The sequence below is a fragment of the Symphalangus syndactylus genome, chromosome 12, assembly GCF_028878055.3.
Source record: "Symphalangus syndactylus isolate Jambi chromosome 12, NHGRI_mSymSyn1-v2.1_pri, whole genome shotgun sequence".
Lineage (NCBI taxonomy): Eukaryota > Metazoa > Chordata > Mammalia > Primates > Hylobatidae > Symphalangus > Symphalangus syndactylus.
In genome coordinates, this window is record NC_072441.2 from 16368215 (window position 1) to 16392354 (window position 24140).

Sequence of the window (24140 nt, forward strand, 5' to 3'; positions counted from 1 at the left end):
ACCCTCTTAGCGCTCCGAATGTCCACTTGCATTTTCTACAGAAAGAGTGTTCAGAACTGCGCAATCAAAAGTATGGTTTAACTCTGTTAGCTTAATGAACATATCAGAAATAAGTTTCACACAATGCTTCTGTGTAGTTTTTATTTGAAGATATTATATTTCCCAATATAGGCCTCTTAGCGCTCAGAAATTCCAATTGCAGTTTCTACAGAAAGAGTGTTTCAGAAAGGCTCAATCAAAAGTAAGGTTCAACTCTGTTAGTTGAATGCACAGAACAGAAAGAAGTTTCATACAATGCTTCTGTGTAGTTTATATTTGAACATATTCTTTTTTCCACTATTACCCACTTAGCGCTACGAATGTCCAGTTGCATTTTCTACAGACAGAGTGTTTCAAAACTGCTCAATCAAAAGTATGGTTTAACTCTGTTAGCTGAATGCTCACATCAGAAAGAAGTTTCACAGAATGCTTCTGTGTAGTTTATATTTGAATATATTCCTTTTTCCACTACTAATCTCTTAGCGCTCCAAATGTCCAGTTGCATTTTCTACAGAAAGAGTGCTCAGATCTGCTCAATCAAAAGTATGGTTTAAATCTGTTAGCTGAATGCACAGATCAGAAAGAAGTTTCAGAGAATGATTCTGTGTAGTTTATATTTGGAGACATTCCTTTTTCCACTATTACCCTCTTAGCGCTCCGAATCTCCACTTGCATTTTCTACAGAAAGAGTGTTTCAGAACGGCTCAATCAAAACTAAGGTTCAACTCTTTTAGTTGAACAAACAGAACAGAAGGAAGTTTCACAAAATTCTTCTATGTAGTTTTTATTTGTAGACATTCTTTTTCCCAATATAGGCCTCTTAGCGCTCAGAATGTCCAATTGCAGTTTCTACAGAAAGAGTGTTTCAGAACGGCTCAATCAAAAGTAAGGTTCAACTCTGTTAGTTGAATGCACAGAACAGAAAGAAGTTTCATACAATGCTTCTGTGTAGTTTATATTTGAACATATTCTTTTTTCCACTATTACCCACTTAGCGCTACGAATGTCCAGTTGCATTTTCTACAGACAGAGTGTTTCAAAACTGCTCAATCAAAAGTATGGTTTAACTCTGTTAGCTGAATGCTCAGATCAGAAAGAAGTTTCACAGAATGCTTCTGTGTAGTTTATATTTGAATATATTCCTTTTTCCACTACTACGCTCTTAGCGCTCCAAATGTCCAGTTGCATTTTCAACAGAAAGAGTGTTCAGATCTGCTCAATCAAAAGTATGGTTTAACTCTGTTAGCTGAATGCACAGATCAGAAAGAAGTTTCACCGAATGATTCTGTGTAGTTTATATTTGAAGACATTCCTTTTTCCACTATTACCCTCTTAGCGCTCCGAATCTCCACTTGCATTTTCTACAAAAAGAGTGTTTCATAACTGCTCAATCAAAAATATGTTTTATCTCTGTTAACTGAATTTACAGATCAGAAATAAGTTTCACAGAATGCATCTGTGTAGTTTTTATTTGAAGATATTATTTTTCCCAATGTAGGCCTCTTAGCGCTTAGCATGTCCAATTGCAGTTTCTACAGAAAGAGTGTTTCAGAACGGCTCAATCAAAAGTAAAGTTCAACTCTGTTAGTTGAATGCACAGAATAGAAAGAATTTTCACAGAATGCTACTGTGTAGTTTATATTTGAATATATTTCTTTTTCCACTATTACCCTCTTAGCGCTCCGAATGTCCACTTGCATTTTCTACAGAAAGAGTGTTCAGAACTGCGCAATCAAAAGTATGGTTTAACTCTGTTAGCTTAATGAACATATCAGAAATAAGTTTCACACAATGCTTCTGTGTAGTTTTTATTTGAAGATATTATTTTTCCCAATATAGGCCTCTTAGCGCTCAGAATGTCCAATTGCAGTTTCTACAGAAGGAGTGTTTCTGAAAGGCTCAATCAAAAGTAAGGTTCAACTCTGTTAGTTGAATGCACAGAACAGAAAGAAGTTTCATACAATGCTTCTGTGTAATTTATATTTGAACATATTTTTTTTCCACTATTACCCACTTAGCGCTACGAATGTCCAGTTGCATTTTCTACAGACAGAGTGTTTCAAAACTGCTCAATCAAAAGTATGGTTTAACTCTGTTAGCTGAATGCTCAGATCAGAAAGAAGTTTCACAGAATGCTTCTGTGTAGTTTATATTTGAATATATTCCTTTTTCCACTACTACTCTCTTAGCGCTCCAAATGTCGAGTTGCATTTTCTACAGAAAGAGTGTTCAGATCTGCTCAATCAAAAGTATGGTTTAACTCTGTTAGCTGAATGCACAGATCAGAAAGAAGTTTCACAGAATGATTCTGTGTAGTTTATATTTGGAGACATTCCTTTTTCCACTATTACCCTCTTAGCGCTCCGAATCTCCACTTGCATTTTCTACAGAAAGAGTGTTTCAGAACGGCTCAATCAAAACTAAGGTTCAACTCTTTTAGTTGAACAAACAGAACAGAAAGAAGTTTCACACAATTCTTCTGTGTAGTTTTTATTTGTAGACATTCTTTTTCCCAATATAGGCCTCTTAGCGCTCTGAATGTCCAATTGCAGTTTCTACAGAAAGAGTGTTTCAGAACGGCTCAATCAAAAGTAAGGTTCAACTCTGTTAGTTGAATGCACAGAACAGAAAGAAGTTTCATACAATGCTTCTGTGTAGTTTATATTTGAACATATTCTTTTTTCCACTATTACCCACTTAGCGCTACGAATGTCCAGTTGCATTTTCTACAGACAGAGTGTTTCAAAACTGCTCAATCAAAAGTATGGTTTAACTCTGTTAGCTGAATGCTCAGATCAGAAAGAAGTTTCACAGAATGCTTCTGTGTAGTTTATATTTGAATATATTCCTTTTTCCACTACTACGCTCTTAGCGCTCCAAATGTCCAGTTGCATTTTCTACAGAAAGAGTGTTCAGATCTGCTCAATCAAAAGTATGGTTTAACTCTGTTAGCTGAATGCACAGATCAGAAAGAAGTTTCACCGAATGATTCTGTGTAGTTTATATTTGAAGACATTCCTTTTTCCACTATCACCCACTTAGCGCTCCGAATCTCCACTTACATTTTCTACAAAAAGAGTGTTTCATAACTGCTCAATCAAAAATATGTTTTATCTCTGTTAACTGAATTTACAGATCAGAAATAAGTTTCACAGAATGCATCTGTGTAGTTTTTATTTGAAGATATTCTTTTTCCCAATGTAGGCCTCTTAGCGCTTAGCATGTCCAATTGCAGTTTCTACAGAAAGAGTGTTTCAGAACGGCTCAATCAAAAGTAAGGTTCAACTCTGTTAGTTGAATGCACAGAACAGAAAGAATTTTCACAGAATGCTACTGTGTAGTTTATATTTGAATATATTCCTTTTTCCACTATTACCCTCTTAGCGCTCCGAATGTCCACTTGCATTTTCTACAGAAAGAGTGTTCAGAAGTGCGCAATCAAAAGTATGGTTTAACTCTGTTAGCTTAATGAATATATCAGAAATAAGTTTCACACAATGCTTCTGTGTAGTTTTTATTTGAAGATATTATTTTTCCCAATATAGGCCTCTTAGCGCTCAGAATGTCCAATTGCAGTTTCTACAGAAAGAGTGTTTCAGAAAGGCTCAATCAAAAGTCAGGTTCAACTCTGTTTGTTGAATGCACAGAACAGAAAGAAGTTTCATACAATGTTTCTGTGTAGTTTATATTTGAACATATTCTTTTTTCCACTATTACCCACTTAGCGCTAAGAATGTCCAGTTGCATTTTCTACAGACAGAGTGTTTCAAAACTGCTCAATCAAAAGTATGGTTTAACTCTGTTAGCTGATTGCTCAGATCAGAAAGAAGTTTCACAGAATGCTGCTGTGTAGTTTATATTTGAATATATTCCTTTTTCCACTACTAATCTCTTAGCGCTCCAAATGTCCAGTTGCATTTTCTACAGAAAGAGTGCTCAGATCTGCTCAATCAAAAGTATGGTTTAAATCTGTTAGCTGAATGCACAGATCAGAAAGAAGTTTCACAGAATGATTCTGTGTAGTTTATATTTGGAGACATTCCTTTTTCCACTATTACCCTGTTAGCGCTCCGAATCTCCACTTGCATTTTCTAAAAAAAGAGTGTTTCAGAACGGCTCAATCAAAACTAAGGTTCAACTCTTTTAGTTGAACAAACAGAACAGAAAGAAGTTTCACAGAATGCATCTGTGTAGTTTTTATTTGAAGATATTCTTTTTCCCAATATAGGCCTCTTAGCGCTTAGCATGTCCAATTGCAGTTTCTACAGAAAGAGTGTTTCAGAACGGCTCAATCAAAAGTAAGGTTCAACTCTGTTAGTTGAATGCACAGAACAGAAAGAATTTTCACAGAATGCTACTGTGTAGTTTATATTTGAATATATTCCTTTTTCCACTATTACCCTCTTAGCGCTCCGAATGTCCACTTGCATTTTCTACAGAAAGAGTGTTCAGAACTGCGCAATCAAAAGTATGGTTTAACTCTGTTAGCTTAATGAACATATCAGAAATAAGTTTCACACAATGCTTCTGTGTAGTTTTTATTTGAAGATATTATATTTCCCAATATAGGCCTCTTAGCGCTCAGAATTTCCAATTGCAGTTTCTACAGAAAGAGTGTTTCAGAAAGGCTCAATCAAAAGTAAGGTTCAACTCTGTTAGTTGAATGCACAGAACAGAAAGAAGTTTCATACAATGCTTCTGTGTAGTTTATATTTGAACATATTCTTTTTTCCACTATTACCCACTTAGCGCTACGAATGTCCAGTTGCATTTTCTACAGACAGAGTGTTTCAAAACTGCTCAATCAAAAGTATGGTTTAACTCTGTTAGCTGAATGCTCACATCAGAAAGAAGTTTCACAGAATGCTTCTGTGTAGTTTATATTTGAATATATTCCTTTTTCCACTACTACTCTCTTAGCGCTCCAAATGTCCAGTTGCATTTTCTACAGAAAGAGTGCTCAGATCTGCTCAATCAAAAGTATGGTTTAAATCTGTTAGCTGAATGCACAGATCAGAAAGAAGTTTCAGAGAATGATTCTGTGTAGTTTATATTTGGAGACATTCCTTTTTCCACTATTACCCTCTTAGCGCTCCGAATCTCCACTTGCATTTTCTACAGAAAGAGTGTTTCAGAACGGCTCAATCAAAACTAAGGTTCAACTCTTTTAGTTGAACAAACAGAACAGAAGGAAGTTTCACAAAATTCTTCTATGTAGTTTTTATTTGTAGACATTCTTTTTCCCAATATAGGCCTCTTAGCGCTCAGAATGTCCAATTGCAGTTTCTACAGAAAGAGTGTTTCAGAACGGCTCAATCAAAAGTAAGGTTCAACTCTGTTAGTTGAATGCACAGAACAGAAAGAAGTTTCATACAATGCTTCTGTGTAGTTTATATTTGAACATATTCTTTTTTCCACTATTACCCACTTAGCGCTACGAATGTCCAGTTGCATTTTCTACAGACAGAGTGTTTCAAAACTGCTCAATCAAAAGTATGGTTTAACTCTGTTAGCTGAATGCTCAGATCAGAAAGAAGTTTCACAGAATGCTTCTGTGTAGTTTATATTTGAATATATTCCTTTTTCCACTACTACGCTCTTAGCGCTCCAAATGTCCATTTGCATTTTCTACAGAAAGAGTGTTCAGATCTGCTCAATCAAAAGTATGGTTTAACTCTGTTAGCTGAATGCACAGATCAGAAAGAAGTTTCACCGAATGATTCTGTGTAGTTTATATTTGAAGACATTCCTTTTTCCACTATTACCCTCTTAGCGCTCCGAATCTCCACTTGCATTTTCTACAAAAAGAGTGTTTCATAACTGCTCAATCAAAAATATGTTTTATCTCTGTTAACTGAATTTACAGATCAGAAATAAGTTTCACAGAATGCATCTGTGTAGTTTTTATTTGAAGATATTATTTTTCCCAATGTAGGCCTCTTAGCGCTTAGCATGTCCAATTGCAGTTTCTACAGAAAGAGTGTTTCAGAACGGCTCAATCAAAAGTAAGGTTCAACTCTGTTAGTTGAATGCACAGAACAGAAAGAATTTTCACAGAATGCTACTGTGTAGTTTATATTTGAATATATTCCTTTTTCCACTATTACCCTCTTAGCGCTCCGAATGTGCACTTGCATTTTCTACAGAAAGAGTGTTCAGAACTGCGCAATCAAAAGTATGGTTTAACTCTGTTAGCTTAATGAACATATCAGAAATAAGTTTCACACAATGCTTCTGTGTAGTTTTTATTTGAAGATATTATTTTTCCCAATATAGGCCTCTTAGCGCTCAGAATGTCCATTTGCAGTTTCTACAGAAAGAGTGTTTCAGAAAGGCTCAATCAAAAGTAAGGTTCAACTCTGTTAGTTGAATGCACAGAACAGAAAGAAGTTTCATACAATGCTTCTGTGTAGTTTATATTTGAACATATTCTTTTATCCACTATTACCCACTTAGCGCTACGAATGTCCAGTTGCATTTTCTACAGACAGAGTGTTTCAAAACTGCTCAATCAATAGTATGGTTTAACTCTGTTAGCTGAATGCTCAGATCAGAAAGAAGTTTCACAGAATGCTTCTGTGTAGTTTATATTTGAATATATTCCTTTTTCCACTACTACTCTCTTAGCGCTCCAAATGTCCAGTTGCATTTTCTACAGAAAGAGTGTTCAGATCTGCTCAATCAAAAGTATGGTTTAACTCTGTTAGCTGAATGCACAGATCAGAAAGAAGTTTCACAGAATGATTCTGTGTAGTTTATATTTGGAGACATTCCTTTTTCCACTATTACCCTCTTAGCGCTCCGAATCTCCACTTGCATTTTCTACAGAAAGAATGTTTCATAACTGCTCAATCAAAAATATGTTTTATCTCTGTTAACTGAATTTACAGTTCAGAAATAAGTTTCACAGAATGCATCTGTGTAGTTTTTATTTGAAGATATTCTTTTTCCCAATATAGGCCTCTTAGCGCTTAGCATGTCCAATTGCAGTTTCTACAGAAAGAGTGTTTCAGAACGGCTTAATCAAAAGTAAGGTTCAACTCTGTTAGTTGAATGCACAGAACAGAAAGAATTTTCACAGAATGCTACTGTGTAGTTTATATTTGAATATATTCCTTTTTCCACTATTACCCTCTTAAGGCTCCGAATGTCCACTTGCATTTTCTACAGAAAGAGTGTTCAGAACTCCGCAATCAAAAGTATGGTTTAAATCTGTTAGCTTAATGAACATATCAGAAATATGTTTCACACAATGCTTCTGTGTAGATTTATTCGAAGATATTATTTTTCCCAATATAGGCCTCTTAGCGCTCAGAATGTCCAATTGCAGTTTCTACAGAAAGAGTGTTTCAGAAAGGCTCAATCAAAAGTAAGGTTCAACACTGTTAGTTGAATGCACAGAACAGAAAGAAGTTTCATACAATGCTTCTGTGTAGTTTATATTTGAACATATTCTTTTTTCCACTATTACCCACTTAGCGCTACGAATGTCCAGTTGCATTTTCTACAGACAGAGTGTTTCAAAACTGCTCAATCAAAAGTATGGTTTAACTCTGTTAGCTGAATGCTCAGATCAGAAAGAAGTTTCACAGAATGCTTCTGTGTAGTTTATATTTGAATATATTCCTTTTTCCACTACTACGCTCTTAGCGCTCCAAATGTCCAGTTGCATTTTCTACAGAAAGAATGTTCAGATCTGCTCAATCAAAAGTATGGTTTAATTCTGTTAGCTGAATGCACAGATCAGAAAGAAGTTTCACAGAATGATTCTGTGTAGTTTATATTTGGAGACATTCCTTTTTCCACTATTACCATCTTAGCGCTCCGAATCTCCACTTGCATTTTCTACGGAAAGAGTGTTTCAGAAAGGCTCAATCAAAAATTAGGTTCAACTCTTTTAGTTGAACAAACAGAACAGAAAGAAGTTTCACACAATTCTTCTGTGTAGTTTTTATTTGTAGACATTCTTTTTCCCAATATAGGCCTCTTTGCGCTCAGAATGTCCAATTGCAGTTTCTACAGAAAGAGTGTTTCAGAACGGCTCAATCAAAAGTAAGGTTCAACTCTGTTAGTTGAATGCACAGAACAGAAAGAAGTTTCATACAATGCTTCTGTGTAGTTTATATTTGAACATATTCTTTTTTCCACTATTACCCAATTAGCGCTACGAATGTCCAGTTGCATTTTCTACAGACAGAGTGTTTCAAAACTGCTCAATCAAAAGTATGGTTTAACTCTGTTAGCTGAATGCTCAGATCAGAAAGAAGTTTCACAGAATGCTTCTGTGTAGTTTATATTTGAATATATTCCTTTTTCCACTACTACGCTCTTAGCGCTCCAAATGTCCAGTTGCATTTTCTACAGAAAGAGTGTTCAGATCTGTTCAATCAAAAGTATGGTTTAACTCTGTTAGCTGAATGCACAGATCAGAAAGAAGTTTCACCGAATGATTCTGTGTAGTTTATATTTGAAGACATTCCTTTTTCCACTATTACCCTCTTAGCGCTCCGAATCTCCACTTGCATTTTCTACAAAAAGAGTGTTTCATAACTGCTCAATCAAAAATATGTTTTATCTCTGTTAACTGAATTTACAGATCAGAAATAAGTTTCACAGAATGCATCTGTGTAGTTTTTATTTGAAGATATTGTTTTTCCCAATGTAGGCCTCTTAGCGCTTAGCATGTCCAATTGCAGTTTCTACAGAAAGAGTGTTTCAGAACGGCTCAATGAAAAGTAAGGTTCAACTCTGTTAGTTGAATGCACAGAACAGAAAGAATTTTCACAGAATGCTACTGTGTAGTTTATATTTGAATATATTCCTTTTTCCACTATTACCCTCTTAGCGCTCCGAATGTCCACTTGCATTTTCTACAGAAAGAGTGTTCAGCACTGCGCAATCAAAAGTATGGTTTAACTCTGTTAGCTTAATGAACATATCGGAAATAAGTTTCACACAATGCTTCTGTGTAGTTTTTATTTGAAGATATTATTTTTCCCAATATAGGCCTCTTAGCGCTCAGAATGTCCAATTGCAGTTTCTACAGAAAGAGTGTTTCAGAAAGGCTCAATCAAAAGTAAGGTTCAACTCTGTTAGTTGAATGCACAGAACAGAAAGAAGTTTCATACAATGCTTCTGTGTAGTTTATATTTGTACATATTATTTTTTCCACTATTACCCACTTAGCGCTACGAATGTCCAGTTGCATTTTCTACAGACAGAGTGTTTCAAAACTGCTCAATCAAAAGTATGGTTTAACTCTGTTAGCTGAATGCTCAGATCAGAAAGAAGTTTCACAGAATGCTTCTGTGTAGTTTATATTTGAATATATTCCTTTTTCCACTACTACTCTCTTAGCGCTCCAAATGTCCAGTTGCATTTTCTACAGAAAGAGTGTTCAGATCTGCTCAATCAAAAGTATGGTTTAACTCTGTTAGCTGAATGCACAGATCAGAAAGAAGTTTCACCGAATGATTCTGTGTAGTTTATATTTGAAGACATTACTTTTTCCACTATTACCCTCTTAGCGCTCCGAATCTCCACTTGCATTTTCTACAAAAAGAGTGTTTCATAACTGCTCAATCAAAAATATGTTTTATCTCTGTTAACTGAATTTACAGATCAGAAATAAGTTTCACAGAATGCATCTGTGTAGTTTTTATTTGAAGATATTCTTTTTCGCAATGTAGGCCTCTTAGCGCTTAGCATGTCCAATTGCAGTTTCTACAGAAAGAGTGTTTCAGAACGGCTCAATCAAAAGTAAGGTTCAACTCTGTTAGTTGAATGCACAGAACAGAAAGAATTTTCACAGAATGCTACTGTGTAGTTTATATTTGAATATATTACTTTTTCCACTATTACCCTCTTAGCGCTCCGAATGTCCACTTGCATTTTCTACAGAAAGAGTGTTCAGAACTGCGCAATCAAAAGTATGGTTTAACTCTGTTAGCTTAATGAACATATCAGAAATAAGTTTCACACAATGCTTCTGTGTAGTTTTTATTTGAAGATATTATTTTTCCCAATATAGGCCTCTTAGCGCTCAGAATGTCCATTTGCAGTTTCTACAGAAAGAGTGTTTCAGAAAGGCTCAATCAAAAGTAAGGTTCAACTCTGTTAGTTGAATGCACAGAACAGAAAGTAGTTTCATACAATGCTTCTGTGTAGTTTATATTTGAACATATTCTTTTATCCACTATTACCCACTTAGCGCTACGAATGTCCAGTTGCATTTTCTACAGACAGAGTGTTTCAAAACTGCTCAATCAAAATATGGTTTAATTCTGTTAGCTGAATGCTCAGATCAGAAAGAAGTTTCACAGAATGCTTCTGTGTAGTTTATATTTGAATATATTCCTTTTTCCACTACTACTCTCTTAGCGCTCCAAATGTCCAGTTGCATTTTCTACAGAAAGAGTGTTCAGATCTGCTCAATCAAAAGTATGGTTTAACTCTGTTAGCTGAATGCACAGATCCGAAAGAAGTTTCACAGAATGATTCTGTGTAGTTTATATTTGGAGACATTCCTTTTTCCACTATTACCCACTTAGCGCTCCGAATCTCCACTTGCATTTTCTACAGAAAGAATGTTTCATAACTGCTCAATCAAAAATATGTTTTATCTCTGTTAAATGAATTTACAGATCAGAAATAAGTTTCATAGAATGCATCTGTGTAGTTTTTATTTGAAGATATTCTTTTTCCCAATATAGGCCTCTTAGCGCTTAGCATGTCCAATTGCAGTTTCTACAGAAAGAGTGTTTCAGAACGGCTTAATCAAAAGTAAGGTTCAACTCTGTTAGTTGAATGCACAGAACAGAAAGAATTTTCACAGAATGCTACTGTGTAGTTTATATTTGAATATATTCCTTTTTCCACTATTACCCTCTTAAGGCTCCGAATGTCCACTTGCATTTTCTACAGAAAGAGTGTTCAGAACTCCGCAATCAAAAGTATGGTTTAACTCTATTAGCTTAATGAACATATCAGAAATAAGTTTCACACAATGCTTCAGTGTAGATTTATTCGAAGATATTATTTTTCCCAATATAGGCCTCTTAGCGCTCAGAATGTCCAATTGCAGTTTCTACAGAAAGAGTGTTTCAGAAAGGCTCAATCAAAAGTAAGGTTCAACTCTGTTAGTTGAATGCACAGAACAGAAAGATGTATCATACAATGCTTCTGTGTAGTTTATATTTGAACATATTCTTTTTTCCACTATTACCCACTTAGCGCTACGAATGTCCAGTTGCATTTTCTACAGACAGAGTGTTTCAAAACTGCTCAATCAAAAGTATGGTTTAACTCTGTTAGCTGAATGCTCAGATCAGAAAGAAGTTTCACAGAATGCTTCTGTGTAGTTAATATTTGAATATATTACTTTTTCCACTACTACTCTCTTAGCGCTCCAAATGTCCAGTTGCATTTTCTACAGAAAGAGTGTTCAGATCTGCTCAATCAAAAGTGTGGTTTAACTCTGTTAGCTGAATGCACAGATCAGAAAGAAGTTTCACAGAATGATTCTGTGTAGTTTATATTTGGAGACATTCCTTTTTCCACTATTACCCTCTTAGCGCTCCGAATCTCCACTTGCATTTTCTACAGAAAGTGTGTTACAGAACGGCTCAATCAAAACTAAGGTTCAACTCTTTTAGTTGAACAAACAGAACAGAAACAAGTTTCACACAATTCTTCTGTGTAGTTTTTATTTGTAGACATTCCTTTTCCCAATATAGGCCTCTTAGCGCTCAGAATGTCCAATTGCAGTTTCTACAGAAAGAGTGTTTCAGAAAGGCTCAATCAAAAGTAAGGTTCAACTCTGTTAGTTGAATTCACAGAACAGAAAGAAGTTTCATACAATGCTTCTGTGTAGTTTATATTTGAACATATTCTTTTTTCCACTATTACCCACTTAGCGCTACGAATGTCCAGTTGCATTTTCTACAGACAGAGTGTTTCAAAACTGCTCAATCAAAAGTATGGTTTAACTCTGTTAGCTGAATGCTCAGATCAGAAAGAAGTTTCACAGAATTCTTCTGTGTAGTTTATATTTGAATATATTCCTTTTTCCACTACTACGCTCTTAGCGCTCCAAATGTCCAGTTGCATTTTCTACAGAAAGAGTGTTCAGATCTGCTCAATCAAAAGTATGGTTTAACTCTGTTAGCTGAATGCACAGATCAGAAAGAAGTTTCACCGAATGATTCTGTGTAGTTTATATTTGAAGACATTCCTTTTTCCACTATTACCCACTTAGCGCTCCGAATCTCCACTTGCATTTTCTACAAAAAGAGAGTTTCTTAACTGCTCAATCAAAAATATGTTTTATCTCTGTTAACTGAATTTACAGATCAGAAATATGTTTCACAGAATGCATCTGTGTAGTTTTTATTTGAAGATATTCTTTTTCCCAATGTAGGCCTCTTAGCGCTTAGCATGTCTAATTGCAGTTTCTACAGAAAGAGTGTTTCAGAACGGCTCAATCAAAAGTAAGGTTCAACTCTGTTAGTTGAATGCACGGAACAGAAAGAATTTTCACAGAATGCTACTGTGTAGTTTATATTTGAATATATTCCTTTTTCCACTATTACCCTCTTAGCGCTCCGAATGTCCACTTGCATTTTCTACAGAAAGAGTGTTCAGCACTGCGCAATCAAAAGTATGGTTTAACTCTGTTAGCTTAATGAACATATCAGAATTAAGTTTCACACAATGCTTCTGTGTAGTTTTTATTTGAAGATATTATTTTTCCCAATATAGGCCTCTTAGCGCTCAGAATGTCCAATTGCAGTTTCTACAGAAAGAGTGTTTCAGAAAGGCTCAATCAAAAGTAAGGTTCAACTCTGTTAGTTGAATGCACAGAACAGAAAGAAGTTTCATACAATGCTTCTGTGTAGTTTATATTTGAACATATTCTTTTTTCCACTATTACCCACTTAGCGCTACGAATGTCCAGTTGCATTTTCTACAGACAGAGTGTTTCAAAACTGCTCAATCAAAAGTATGGTTTAACTCTGTTAGCTGAATGCTCAGATCAGAAAGAAGTTTCACAGAATGCTTCTGTGTAGTTTATATTTGAATATATTCCTTTTTCCACTACTACGCTCTTAGCGCTACAAATGTCCAGTTGCATTTTCTACAGAAAGAGTGTTCAGATCTGCTCAATCAAAAGTATGGTTTAACTCTGTTAGCTGAAGGCACAGAACAGAAAGAAGTTTCACCGAATGATTCTGTGTAGTTTATATTTGAAGACATTCCTTTTTCCACTATTACCCTCTTAGCGCTCCGAATCTCCACTTGCATTTTCTACAAAAAGAGTGTTTCATAACTGCTCAATCAAAAATATGTTTTATCTCTGTTAACTGAATTTACTGATCAGAAATAAGTTTCACAGAATGCATCTGTGTAGTTTTTATTTGAAGATATTCTTTTTCCCAATGTAGTCCTCTTAGCGCTTAGCATGTCCAATTGCAGTTTCTACAGAAAGAGTGTTTCAGAACGGCTCAATCAAAAGTAAGGTTCAACCCTGTTAGTTGAATGCACAGAACAGAAAGAATTTTCACAGAATCTTACTGTGTAGTTTATATTTGAATATATTCCTTTTTCCACTATTACCCTCTTAGCGCTCCGAATGTCCACTTGCATTTTCTACAGAAAGAGTGTTCAGAACTGCGCAATCAAAAATATGGTTTAACTCTGTTAGCTTAATGAACATATCAGAAATAAGTTTCACACAATGCTTCTGTGTAGTTTTTATTTGAAGATATTATTTTTCCCAATAGAGGCCTCTTAGCGCTCAGAATGTCCAATTGCAGTTTCTACAGAAAGAGTGTTTCAGAAAGGCTCAATCAAAAGTAAGGTTCAACTCTGTTAGTTGAATGCACAGAACAGAAAGAAGTTTCATACAATGATTCTGTGTAGTTTATATTTGAACATATTCTTTTTTCCACTATTACCCACTTGGCGCTACGAATGTCCAGTTGCATTTTCTACAGACAGAGTGTTTCAAAACTGATCAATCAAAAGTATGGTTTAACTCTGTTAGCTGAATGCTCAGATCAGAAAGAAGTTTCACAGAATGTTTCTGTGTAGTTTATATTTGAATATATTCCTTTTTCCACTACTACTCTCTTAGCGCTCCAAATGTCCAGTTGCATTTTCTACAGAAAGAGTGTTCAGATCTGCTCAATCAAAAGTATGGTTTAACTCTGTTAGCTGAATGCACAGATCAGAAACAAGTTTCACAGAATGATTCTGTGTAGTTTATATTTGGAGACATTCCTTTTTCCACTATTACCCTCTTGGTGCTCCGAATCTCCACTTGCATTTTCTACAGAAAGAGTGTTTCAGAACGGCTCAATCAAAACTAAAGTTCAACACTTTTAGTTGAACAAACAGAACAGAAAGAAGTTTCACACAATTCTTCTGTGTAGTTTTTATTTGTAGACATTCTTTTTCCCAATATAGGCCTCTTAGCGCTCAGAATGATCAATTGCAGTTTCTACAGAAAGAGTGTTTCAGAATGGCTCAATCAAAAGTAAGGTTCAACTCTGTTAGTTGAATGCATAGAACAGAAAGAAGTTTCATACAATGCTTCTGTGTAGTTTATATTTGAACATATTCTTTTTTCCACTATTACCCACTTAGCGCTACGAATGTCCAGTTGCATTTTCTACAGACAGAGTGTTTCAAAACTGCTCAATCAAAAGTATGGTTTAACTCTGTTAGCTGAATGCTCAGATCAGAAAGAAGTTTCACAGAATGCTTCTGTGTAGTTTATATTTGAATATATTACTTTTTCCACTACTACGCTCTTAGCGCTCCAAATGTCCAGTTGCATTTTCTACAGAAAGAATGTTCAGATCTGCTCAATCAAAAGTATGGTTTAACTCTTTTAGCTGAATGCACAGATCACAAAGAAGTTTCACCGAATGATTCTGTGTAGTTTATATTTGAAGACATTCTTTTTCCACTATTACCCTCTTAGCGCTCCGAATCTCCACTTGCATTTTCTACAAAAAGAGTGTTTCATAACTGCTCAATCAAAAATATGTTTTATCTCTGTTAACTGAATTTACAGATCAGAAATAAGTTTCACAGAATGCATCTGTGTAGTTTTTATTTGAAGATATACTTTTTCCCAATGTAGGCCTCTTAGCGCTTAGCATGTCCAATTGCAGTTTCTACAGAAAGAGTGTTTCAGAACGGCTCAATCAAAAGTAAGGTTCAACTCTGTTAGTTGAATGCACAGAACAGAAAGAATTTTCACAGAATGCTACTGTGTAGTTTATATTTGAATATATTCCTTTTTCCACTATTACCCTCTTAGCGCTCCGAATGTCCACTTGCATTTTCTACAGAAAGAGTGTTCAGAACTGCGCAATCAAAAGTATGGTTTAACTCTGTTAGCTTAATGAACATATCAGAAATAAGTTTCACACAATGCTTCGGTGTAGTTTTTATTTGAAGATATTATTTTTCCCAATAGAGGCCTCTTAGCGCTCAGAATGTCCAATTGCAGTTTCTACAGAAAGAGTGTTTCAGAAAGGCTCAATCAAAAGTAAGGTTCAACTCTGTTAGTTGAATGCACAGAACAGAAAGAAGTTTCATACAATGCTTCTGTGTAGTTTATATTTGAACATATTTTTTTTTCCACTATTACCCACTTAGCGCTACGAATGTCCAGTTGCATTTTCTACAGACAGAGTGTTTCAAAACTGCTCAATCAAAAGTATGGTTTAACTCTGTCAGCTGAATGCTCAGATCAGAAAGAAGTTTCACAGAATGCTTCTGTGTAGTTTATATTTGAATATATTCCTTTTTCCACTACTACTCTCTTAGCGCTCCAAATGTGCAGTTGCATTTTCTACAGAAAGAGTGTTTAGATCTGCTCAATCAAAAGTATGGTTTAACTCTGTTAGCTGAATGCACAGATCAGAAAGAAGTTTCACAGAATGATTCTGTGTAGTTTATATTTGGAGACATTCCTTTTTCCACTATTACCCTCTTAGCGCTCCGAATCTCCACTTGCATTTTCTACAGAAAGAGTGTTTCAGAACGGCTCAATCAAAACTAAGGTTCAACTCTTTTAGTTGAACAAACAGAACAGAAAGAAGTTTCACACAATTCTTCTGTGTAGTTTTTATTTGTAGACATTCTTTTTCCCAATATAGGCCCCTTAGCGCTCAGAATGTCCAATTGCAGTTTCTACAGAAAGAGTGTTTAAGAACGGCTCAATCAAAAGTAAGGTTCAACTCTGTTTGTTGAATGCACAGAACAGAAAGAAGTTTCATACAATGCTTCTGTGTAGTTTATATTTGAACATATTCTTTTTTCCACTATTACCCACTTAGCGCTACGAATGTCCAGTTGCATTTTCTACAGACAGAGTGTTTCAAAACTGCTCAATCAAAAGTATGGTTTAACTCTGTTAGCTGAATGCTCAGATCAGAAAGAAGTTTCACAGAATGCTTCTGTGTTGTTTATATTTGAATATATTTCTTTTTCCACTATTACGCTCTTAGCGCTCCAAATGTCCAGTTTCATTTTCTACAGAAAGAATGTTCAGATCTGCTCAATCAAAAGTATGGTTTAACTCTGTTAGCTGAATGCACAGATCAGAAAGAAGTTTCACCGAATGATTCTGTGTCGTTTATATTTGAAGACATTCCTTTTTCCACTATTACCCTCTTAGCGCTCCGAATCTCCACTTGCATTTTCTACAAAAAGAGTGTTTCATAACTGCTCAATCAAAAATATGTTTTATCTCTGTTAACTGAATTTACAGATCAGAAATAAGTTTCACAGAATGCATCTGTGTAGTTTTAATTTGAAGATATTCTTTTCCCAATGTAGGCCTCTTAGCGCTTAGCATGTCCAATTGCACTTTCTACAGAAAGAGTGTTTCAGAACGGCTCAATCAAAAGTAAGGTTCAACTCTGTTAGTTGAATGCACAGAACAGAAAGAATTTTGACAGAATGCTACTGTGTAGTTTATATTTGAATATATTCCTATTTCCACTATTACCCTCTTAGCGCTCCGAATGTCCACTTGCATTTTCTACAGAAAGGGTGTTCAGAACTGCGCAATCAAAAGTATGGTTTAACTCTGTTAGCTTAATGAACATATCAGAAATAAGTTTCACACAATGCTTCTGTGTAGTTTTTATTTGAAGATATTTTTTTTCCCAATAGAGGCCTCTTAGCGCTCAGAATGTCCAATTGCAGTTTCTACAGAAAGAGTGTTTCAGAAAGGCTCAATCAAAAGTAAGGTTCAACTCTGTTAGTTGAATGCACAGAACAGAAAGAAGTTTCATACAATGCTTCTGTGTAGTTTATATTTGAACATATTGTTTTTTCCACTATTACCCACTTAGCGCTACGAATGTCCAGTTGCATTTTCTACAGACAGAGTGTTTCAAAACTGCTCAATCAAAAGTATGGTTTAACTCTGTTAGCTGAATGCTCAGATCAGAAAGAAGTTTCACAGAATGCTTCTGTGTAGTTTATATTTGAATATATTCCTTTTTCCACTACTACGCTCTTAGCGCTCCAAATGTCCAGTTGCATTTTCTACAGAAAGAGTGTTCAGATCTGCTTAATCAAAAGTATGGTTTAACTCTGTTAGCTGAATGCACAGATCAGAAAGAAGTTTCACCGAATGATTCTCTGTAGTTTATATTTGAAGACATTCCTTTTTCCACTATTACCCTCTTAGCGCTCCGAATCTCCACTTGCATTTTCTACAAAAAGAGTGTTTCATAACTGCTCAATCAAAAATATGCTTTATCTCTGTTAACTGAATTTACAGATCAGAAATAAGTTTCACAGAATGCATCTGTGTAGTTTTTATTTGAAGATATTCTTTTTCCCAATGTAGGCCTCTTAGCGCTTAGCATGTCCAATTGCAGTTTCTACAGAAAGAGTGTTTCAGAACGGCTCAATCAAAAGTAAGGTTCAACTCTGTTAGTTGAATGCACAGAACAGAAAGAATTTTCACAGAATGCTACTGTGTAGTTTATATTTGAATATATTCCTTTTTCCACTATTACCCTCTTAGAGCTCCGAATGTCCACTTGCATTTTCTACAGAAAGAGTGTTCAGAACTGCGCAATCAAAAGTATGGTTTAACTCTGTTACCTTAATGAACATATCAGAAATAAGTTTCACACAATGCTTCTGTTTAGTTTTTATTTGAAGATATTATTTTTCCCAATAGAGGCCTCTTATCGCTCAGAATGTCCAATTGCAGTTTCTACAGAAAGAGTGTTTCAGAAAGGCTCAATCAAAAGTAAGGTTCAACTCTGTTAGTTGAATGCACAGAACAGAAAGAAGTTTCATACAATGCTTCTGTGTAGTTTATATTTGAACATATTCTTTTTTCCACTATTACCCACTTAGCGCTACGAATGTCCAGTTGCATTATCTACAGACAGAGTGTTTCAAAACTGCTCAATCAAAAGTATAGTTTAACTCTGTTAGCTGAATGCTCAGATCAGAAAGAAGTTTCACAGAATGCTTCTGTGTAGTTTATATTTGAATATATTCCTTTTTCCACTAGTACTCTCTTAGCGCTCCAAATGTCCAGTTGCATTTTCTACAGAAAGAGTGTTCAGATCTGCTCAATCAAAAGTATGGTTTAACTCTGTTAGCTGAATGCTCAGATCAGAAAGAAGTTTCACAGAATGCTTCTGTGTAGTTTATATTTGAATATATTCCTTTTTCCACTACTACTCTCTTAGCGCTCCAAATGTCCAGTTGCATTATCTACAGAAAGAGTGTTCAGATCTGCACAATCAAAAGTATTGTTTAACTCTGTTAGCTGAATGCACAGATCAGAAAGAAGTTTCATACAATGCTTCTGTGTAGTTTATATTTGAACATATTCTTTTTTCCACTATTACCCACTTAGCGCTACGAATGTCCAGTTGCATTTTCTACAGACAGAGTGTTTCAAAACTGCTCAATCAAAAGTATAGTTTAACTCTGTTAGCTGAATGCTCAGATCAGAAAGAAGTTTCACAGAATGCTTCTGTGTAGTTTATATTTGAATATATTCCTTTTTCCACTACTACTCTCTTGGCGCTCCAAATGTCCAGTTGCATTTTCTACAGAAAGAGTGTTCAGATCTGCTCAATCAAAAGTATGATTTAACTCTGTTAGCTGAATGCACAGATCAGAAAGAAGTTTCACAGAATGATTCTGTGTAGTTTATATTTGGAGACATTCCTTTTTCCACTATTACCCTCTTAGCGCTCCAAATCTCCACTTGCATTTTCTACAGAAAGAGTGTTTCAGAACGGCTCAATCAAAACTAAGGTTCAACTCTTTTAGTTGAACAAACAGAACAGAAAGAAGTTTCACACAATTCTTCTGTGTAGTTTTTAATTGTAGACATTCTTTTTCCCAATATAGGCCTCCTAGCTCTCAGAATGTCCAATTGCAGTTTCTACAGAAAGAGTGTTTCACAACGGCTCAATCAAAAGTAAGGTTCAACTCTGTTAGTTGAATGCACAGAACAGAAAGAAGTTTCATACAATGCTTCTGTGTAGTTTATATTTGAACATATTCTTTTTTCCACTATTACCCACTTGGCACTACGAATGTCCAGTTGCATTTTCTACAGACAGAGTGTTTCAAAACTGCTCAATCAAAAGTATGGTTTAAATCTGTTAGCTGAATGCTCAGAACAGAAAGAAGTTTCACAGAATGCTTCTGTGTAGTTTATATTTGAATATATTCCTTTTTCCACTACTACTCTCTTAGCGCTCCAAATGTACAGTTGCATTTTCTACAGAAAGAGTGTTCAGATTTGCTCAATCAAAAGTATGGTTTAACTCTGTTAGCTGAATGCACAGATCAGAAAGAAGTTTCACCGAATGATTCTGTGTAGTTTATATTTGAAGGCATTCCTTTTTCCACTATTACCCTTTTAGCGCTCCGAATCTCCACTTGCATTTTCTACAAAAAGAGTGTTTCATAACTGCTCAAACAAATATATGTTTTATCTCTGTTAACTGAATTTACAGATCAGAAATAAGTTTCACAGAATGCATCTGTGTAGTTTTTATTTGAAGATATTCTTTTTCCCAATGTAGGCCTCTTAGCGCTTAGCATGTCCAATTGCAGTTTCTACAGAAAGAGTGTTTCAGAACGGCTCAATCAAAAGTAAGGTTCAACTCTGTTAGTTGAATGCACAGAACAGAAAGAATTTTCACAGAATGCTACTGTGTAGTTTATATTTGGAGACATTCCTTTTTCCACTATTACCCTCTTAGCGCTCCGAATCTCCACTTGCATTTTCTACAGAAAGAGTGTTTCAGAACGGCTCAATCAAAACTAAGGTTCAACTCTTTTAGTTGAACAAACAGAACAGAAAGTAGTTTCACACAATTCTTCTGTGTAGTTTTTATTTGTAGACATTCTTTTTCCCAATATAGGCCTCCTAGCGCTCAGAATGTCCAATTGCAGTTTCTACAGAAAGAGTGTTTCAGAACGGCTCAATCGAAAGTAAGGTTCAACTCTGTTAGTTGAATGCACAGAACAGAAAGAAGTTTCATACAATGCTTCTGTGTAGTTCATATTTGAACATATTCTTTTTTCCACTATTACCCACTTAGCGCTACGAATGTCCAGTTGCATTTTCTACAGAGAGAGTGTTTCAAAAGTGCTCAATAATAAGTATGGTTTAACTCTGTTAGCTGAATGCTCAGATCAGAAAGAAGTTTCACAGAATACTTCTGTGTAGTTTATATTTGTATATATTCCTTTTTCCACTACTACGCTCTTAGCGCTCCAAATGTCCAGTTGCATTTTCTACAGAAAGAGTGTTCAGATCTGCTCAATCAAAAGTATGTTTTAACTCTGTTAGCTGAATGCACAGATCAGAAAGAAGTTTCACCGAATGATTCTGTGTAGTTTATATTTGAAGACATTCCTTTTTCCACTATTACCCTCTTAGCGCTCCGAATCTCCACTTGCATTTTCTACAAAAAGAGTGTTTCATAACTGCTCAATCAAAAATATGCTTTATCTCTGTTAACTGAACTTACAGATCAGAAATAAGTTTCACAGAATGCATCTGTGTAGTTTTTATTTGAAGATATTCTTTTTCCCAATGTAGGCCTCTTAGCGCTTAGCATGTCCAATTGCAGTTTCTACAGAAAGAGTGTTTCAGAACGGCTCAATCAAAAGTAAGGTTCAACTCTGTTAGTTGAATGCACAGAACAGAAAGAATTTTCACAGAATGCTACTGTGTAGTTTATATTTGAATATATTCCTTTTTCCACTATTACCCTCTTAGCGCTCCGAATGTCCACTTGCATTTTCTACAGAAAGAGTGTTCAGATCTGCTCAATCAAAACTAAGTTCAACTCTTTTAGTTGAACAAACAGAACAGAAAGAAGTTTCACACAATTCTTCTGTGTAGTTTTTATTTGTAGACATTCTTTTTCCCAATATAGGCCTCCTAGCTCTCAGAATGTCCAATTGCAGTTTCTACAGAAAGAGTGTTTCAGAACGGCTCAATCAAAAGTAAGGTTCAACTCTGTTAGTTGAATGCACAGAACAGAAAGAAGTTTCATACAATGCTTCTGTGTAGTTTATATTTGAACATATTCTTTTTTCCACTATACCCACTTAGCGCTACGAATGTCCAGTTGCATTTTCTACAGACAGAGTGTTTCAAAACTGCTCAATCAAAAGTATGGTTTAACTCTGTTAGCTGAATGCTCAGATCAGAAAGAAGTTTCACAGAATGCTTCTGTGTTGTTTATATTTGAATATATTCCTTTTTCCACTACTACGCTCTTAGCGCTCCAAATGTCCAGTTGCATTTTCTACAGAAAGAGTGTTCTGATCTGCTCAATCAAAAGTATGGTTTAACTCTGTTAGCTGAATGCACAGATCAGAAAGAAGTTTCACCGAATGATTCTGTGTAGTTTATATTTGAAGACGTTCCTTTTTCCACTATTACCCTCTTAGCGCTCCGAATCTCCACTTGCATTTTCTACAAAAAGAGTGTTTCATAACTGCTCAATCAAAAATATGTTTTATCTCTGTTAACTGAATTTACAGATCAGAAATAAGTTTCACAGAATGCATCTGTGTAGTTTTTATTTGAAGATATTCTTTTTCCCAATGTAGGCCTCTTAGCGCTTAGCATGTCCAATTGCAGTTTCTACAGAAAGAGTGTTTCAGAACGGCTCAATCAAAAGTAAGGTTCAACTCTGTTAGTTGAATGCACAGAACAGAAAGTATTTTCACAGAATGCTACTGTGTAGTTTATATTTGAATATATTCCTTTTTCCACTATTACCCTCTTAGCGCTCCGAATCTCCACTTGCATTTTCTACAGAAAGAGTGTTCAGAACTGCGCAATCAAAAGTATGGTTTAACTCTGTTAGCTTAATGAACATATCAGAAATAAGTTTCACACAATGCTTCTGTTTAGTTTTTATTTGAAGATATTATTTTTCCCAATATAGACCTCTTAGCGCTCAGAATGTCCAATTGCAGTTTCTACAGAAAGAGTGTTTCATAAAGGCTCAATCAAAAGTAAGGTTCAACTCTGTTAGTTGAATGCACAGAACAGAAAGAATTTTCACACAATGCTTCTGTGTAGTTTATATTTGAACATATTCTTTTTTCCACTATTACCCACTTAGCGCTACGAATGTCCAGTTGCATTTTCTACAGACAGAGTGTTTCAAAACTGCTCAATCAAAAGTATGGTTTAACTCTGTTAGCTGAATGCTCAGATCAGAAAGAAGTTTCACAGAATGCTTCTGTGTAGTTTATATTTGAATATATTCCTTTTTCCACTAGTACTCTCTTAGCGCTCCAAATGTCCAGTTGCATTTTCTACAGAAAGAGTGTTCAGATCTGCTCAATCAAAAGTATGGTTTAACTCTGTTAGCTGAATGCACAGATCAGAAAGAAGTTTCACAGAATGATTCTGTGTAGTTTATATTTGGAGACATTCCTTTTTCCACTATTACCCTCTTAGCGCTCCGAATCTCCACTTGCATTTTCTACAGAAAGAGTGTTTCAGAACGGCTCAATCAAAACTAATGTTCAACTCTTTTAGTTGAACAAACAGAACAGAAAGAAGTTTCACACAATTCTTCTGTGTAGTTTTTATGTGTAGACATTCTTTTTCCCAATATAGGCCTCTTAGCGCTCAGAATGTCCAATTGCAGTTTCTACAGAAAGAGTGTTTCAGAACGGCTCAATCAAAAGTAAGGTTCAACTCTGTTAGTTGAATGCACGGAAGAGAAAGTATTTTCATACAATGCTTCTGTGTAGTTTATATTTGAACATATTCTTTTTTCCACTATTACCCACTTAGCGCTACGAATGTCCAGTTGCATTTTCTACAGACAGAGTGTTTCAAAACTGCTCAATCAAAAGTATGGTTTAACTCTGTTAGCTGAATGCTCAGATCAGAAAGAAGTTTCACAAAATGCTTCTGTGTAGTTTATATTTGAATATATTCCTTTTTCCACTACTACGCTCTTTGCGCTCCAAAGGTCCAGTTGCATTTTCTACAGAAAGAGTGTTCAGATCTGCTCAATTAAAAGTATGGTTTAACTCTGTTAGCTGAATGCACAGATCAGAAAGAAGTTTCACCGAATTATTCTGTGTAGTTTATATTTGAAGACATTCCTTTTTCCACTATTACCCTCTTAGCGCTCCGAATCTCCACTTGCATTTTCTACAAAAAGAGTGTTTCATAACTGCTCAATCAAAAATATGTTTTATCTCTGTTAACTGAATTTACAGATCAGAAATAAGTTACACAGAATGCATCTGTGTAGTTTTTACTTGAAGATATTCTTTTTCCCAATGTAGGCCTCTTAGCGCTTAGCATGTCCAATTGCAGTTTCTACAGAAAGAGTGTTTCAGAACGGCTCAATCAAAAGTAAGGTTCAACTCTGTTAGTTGAATGCACAGAACAGAAAGAATTTTCACAGAATGCTACTGTGTAGTTTATATTTGGAGACATTCCTTTTTCCACTATTACCCTCTTAGCGCTCCGAATCTCCACTTGCATTTTCTACAGAAGGAGTGTTTCAGAAAGGCTCAATCAAAACTATGGTTCA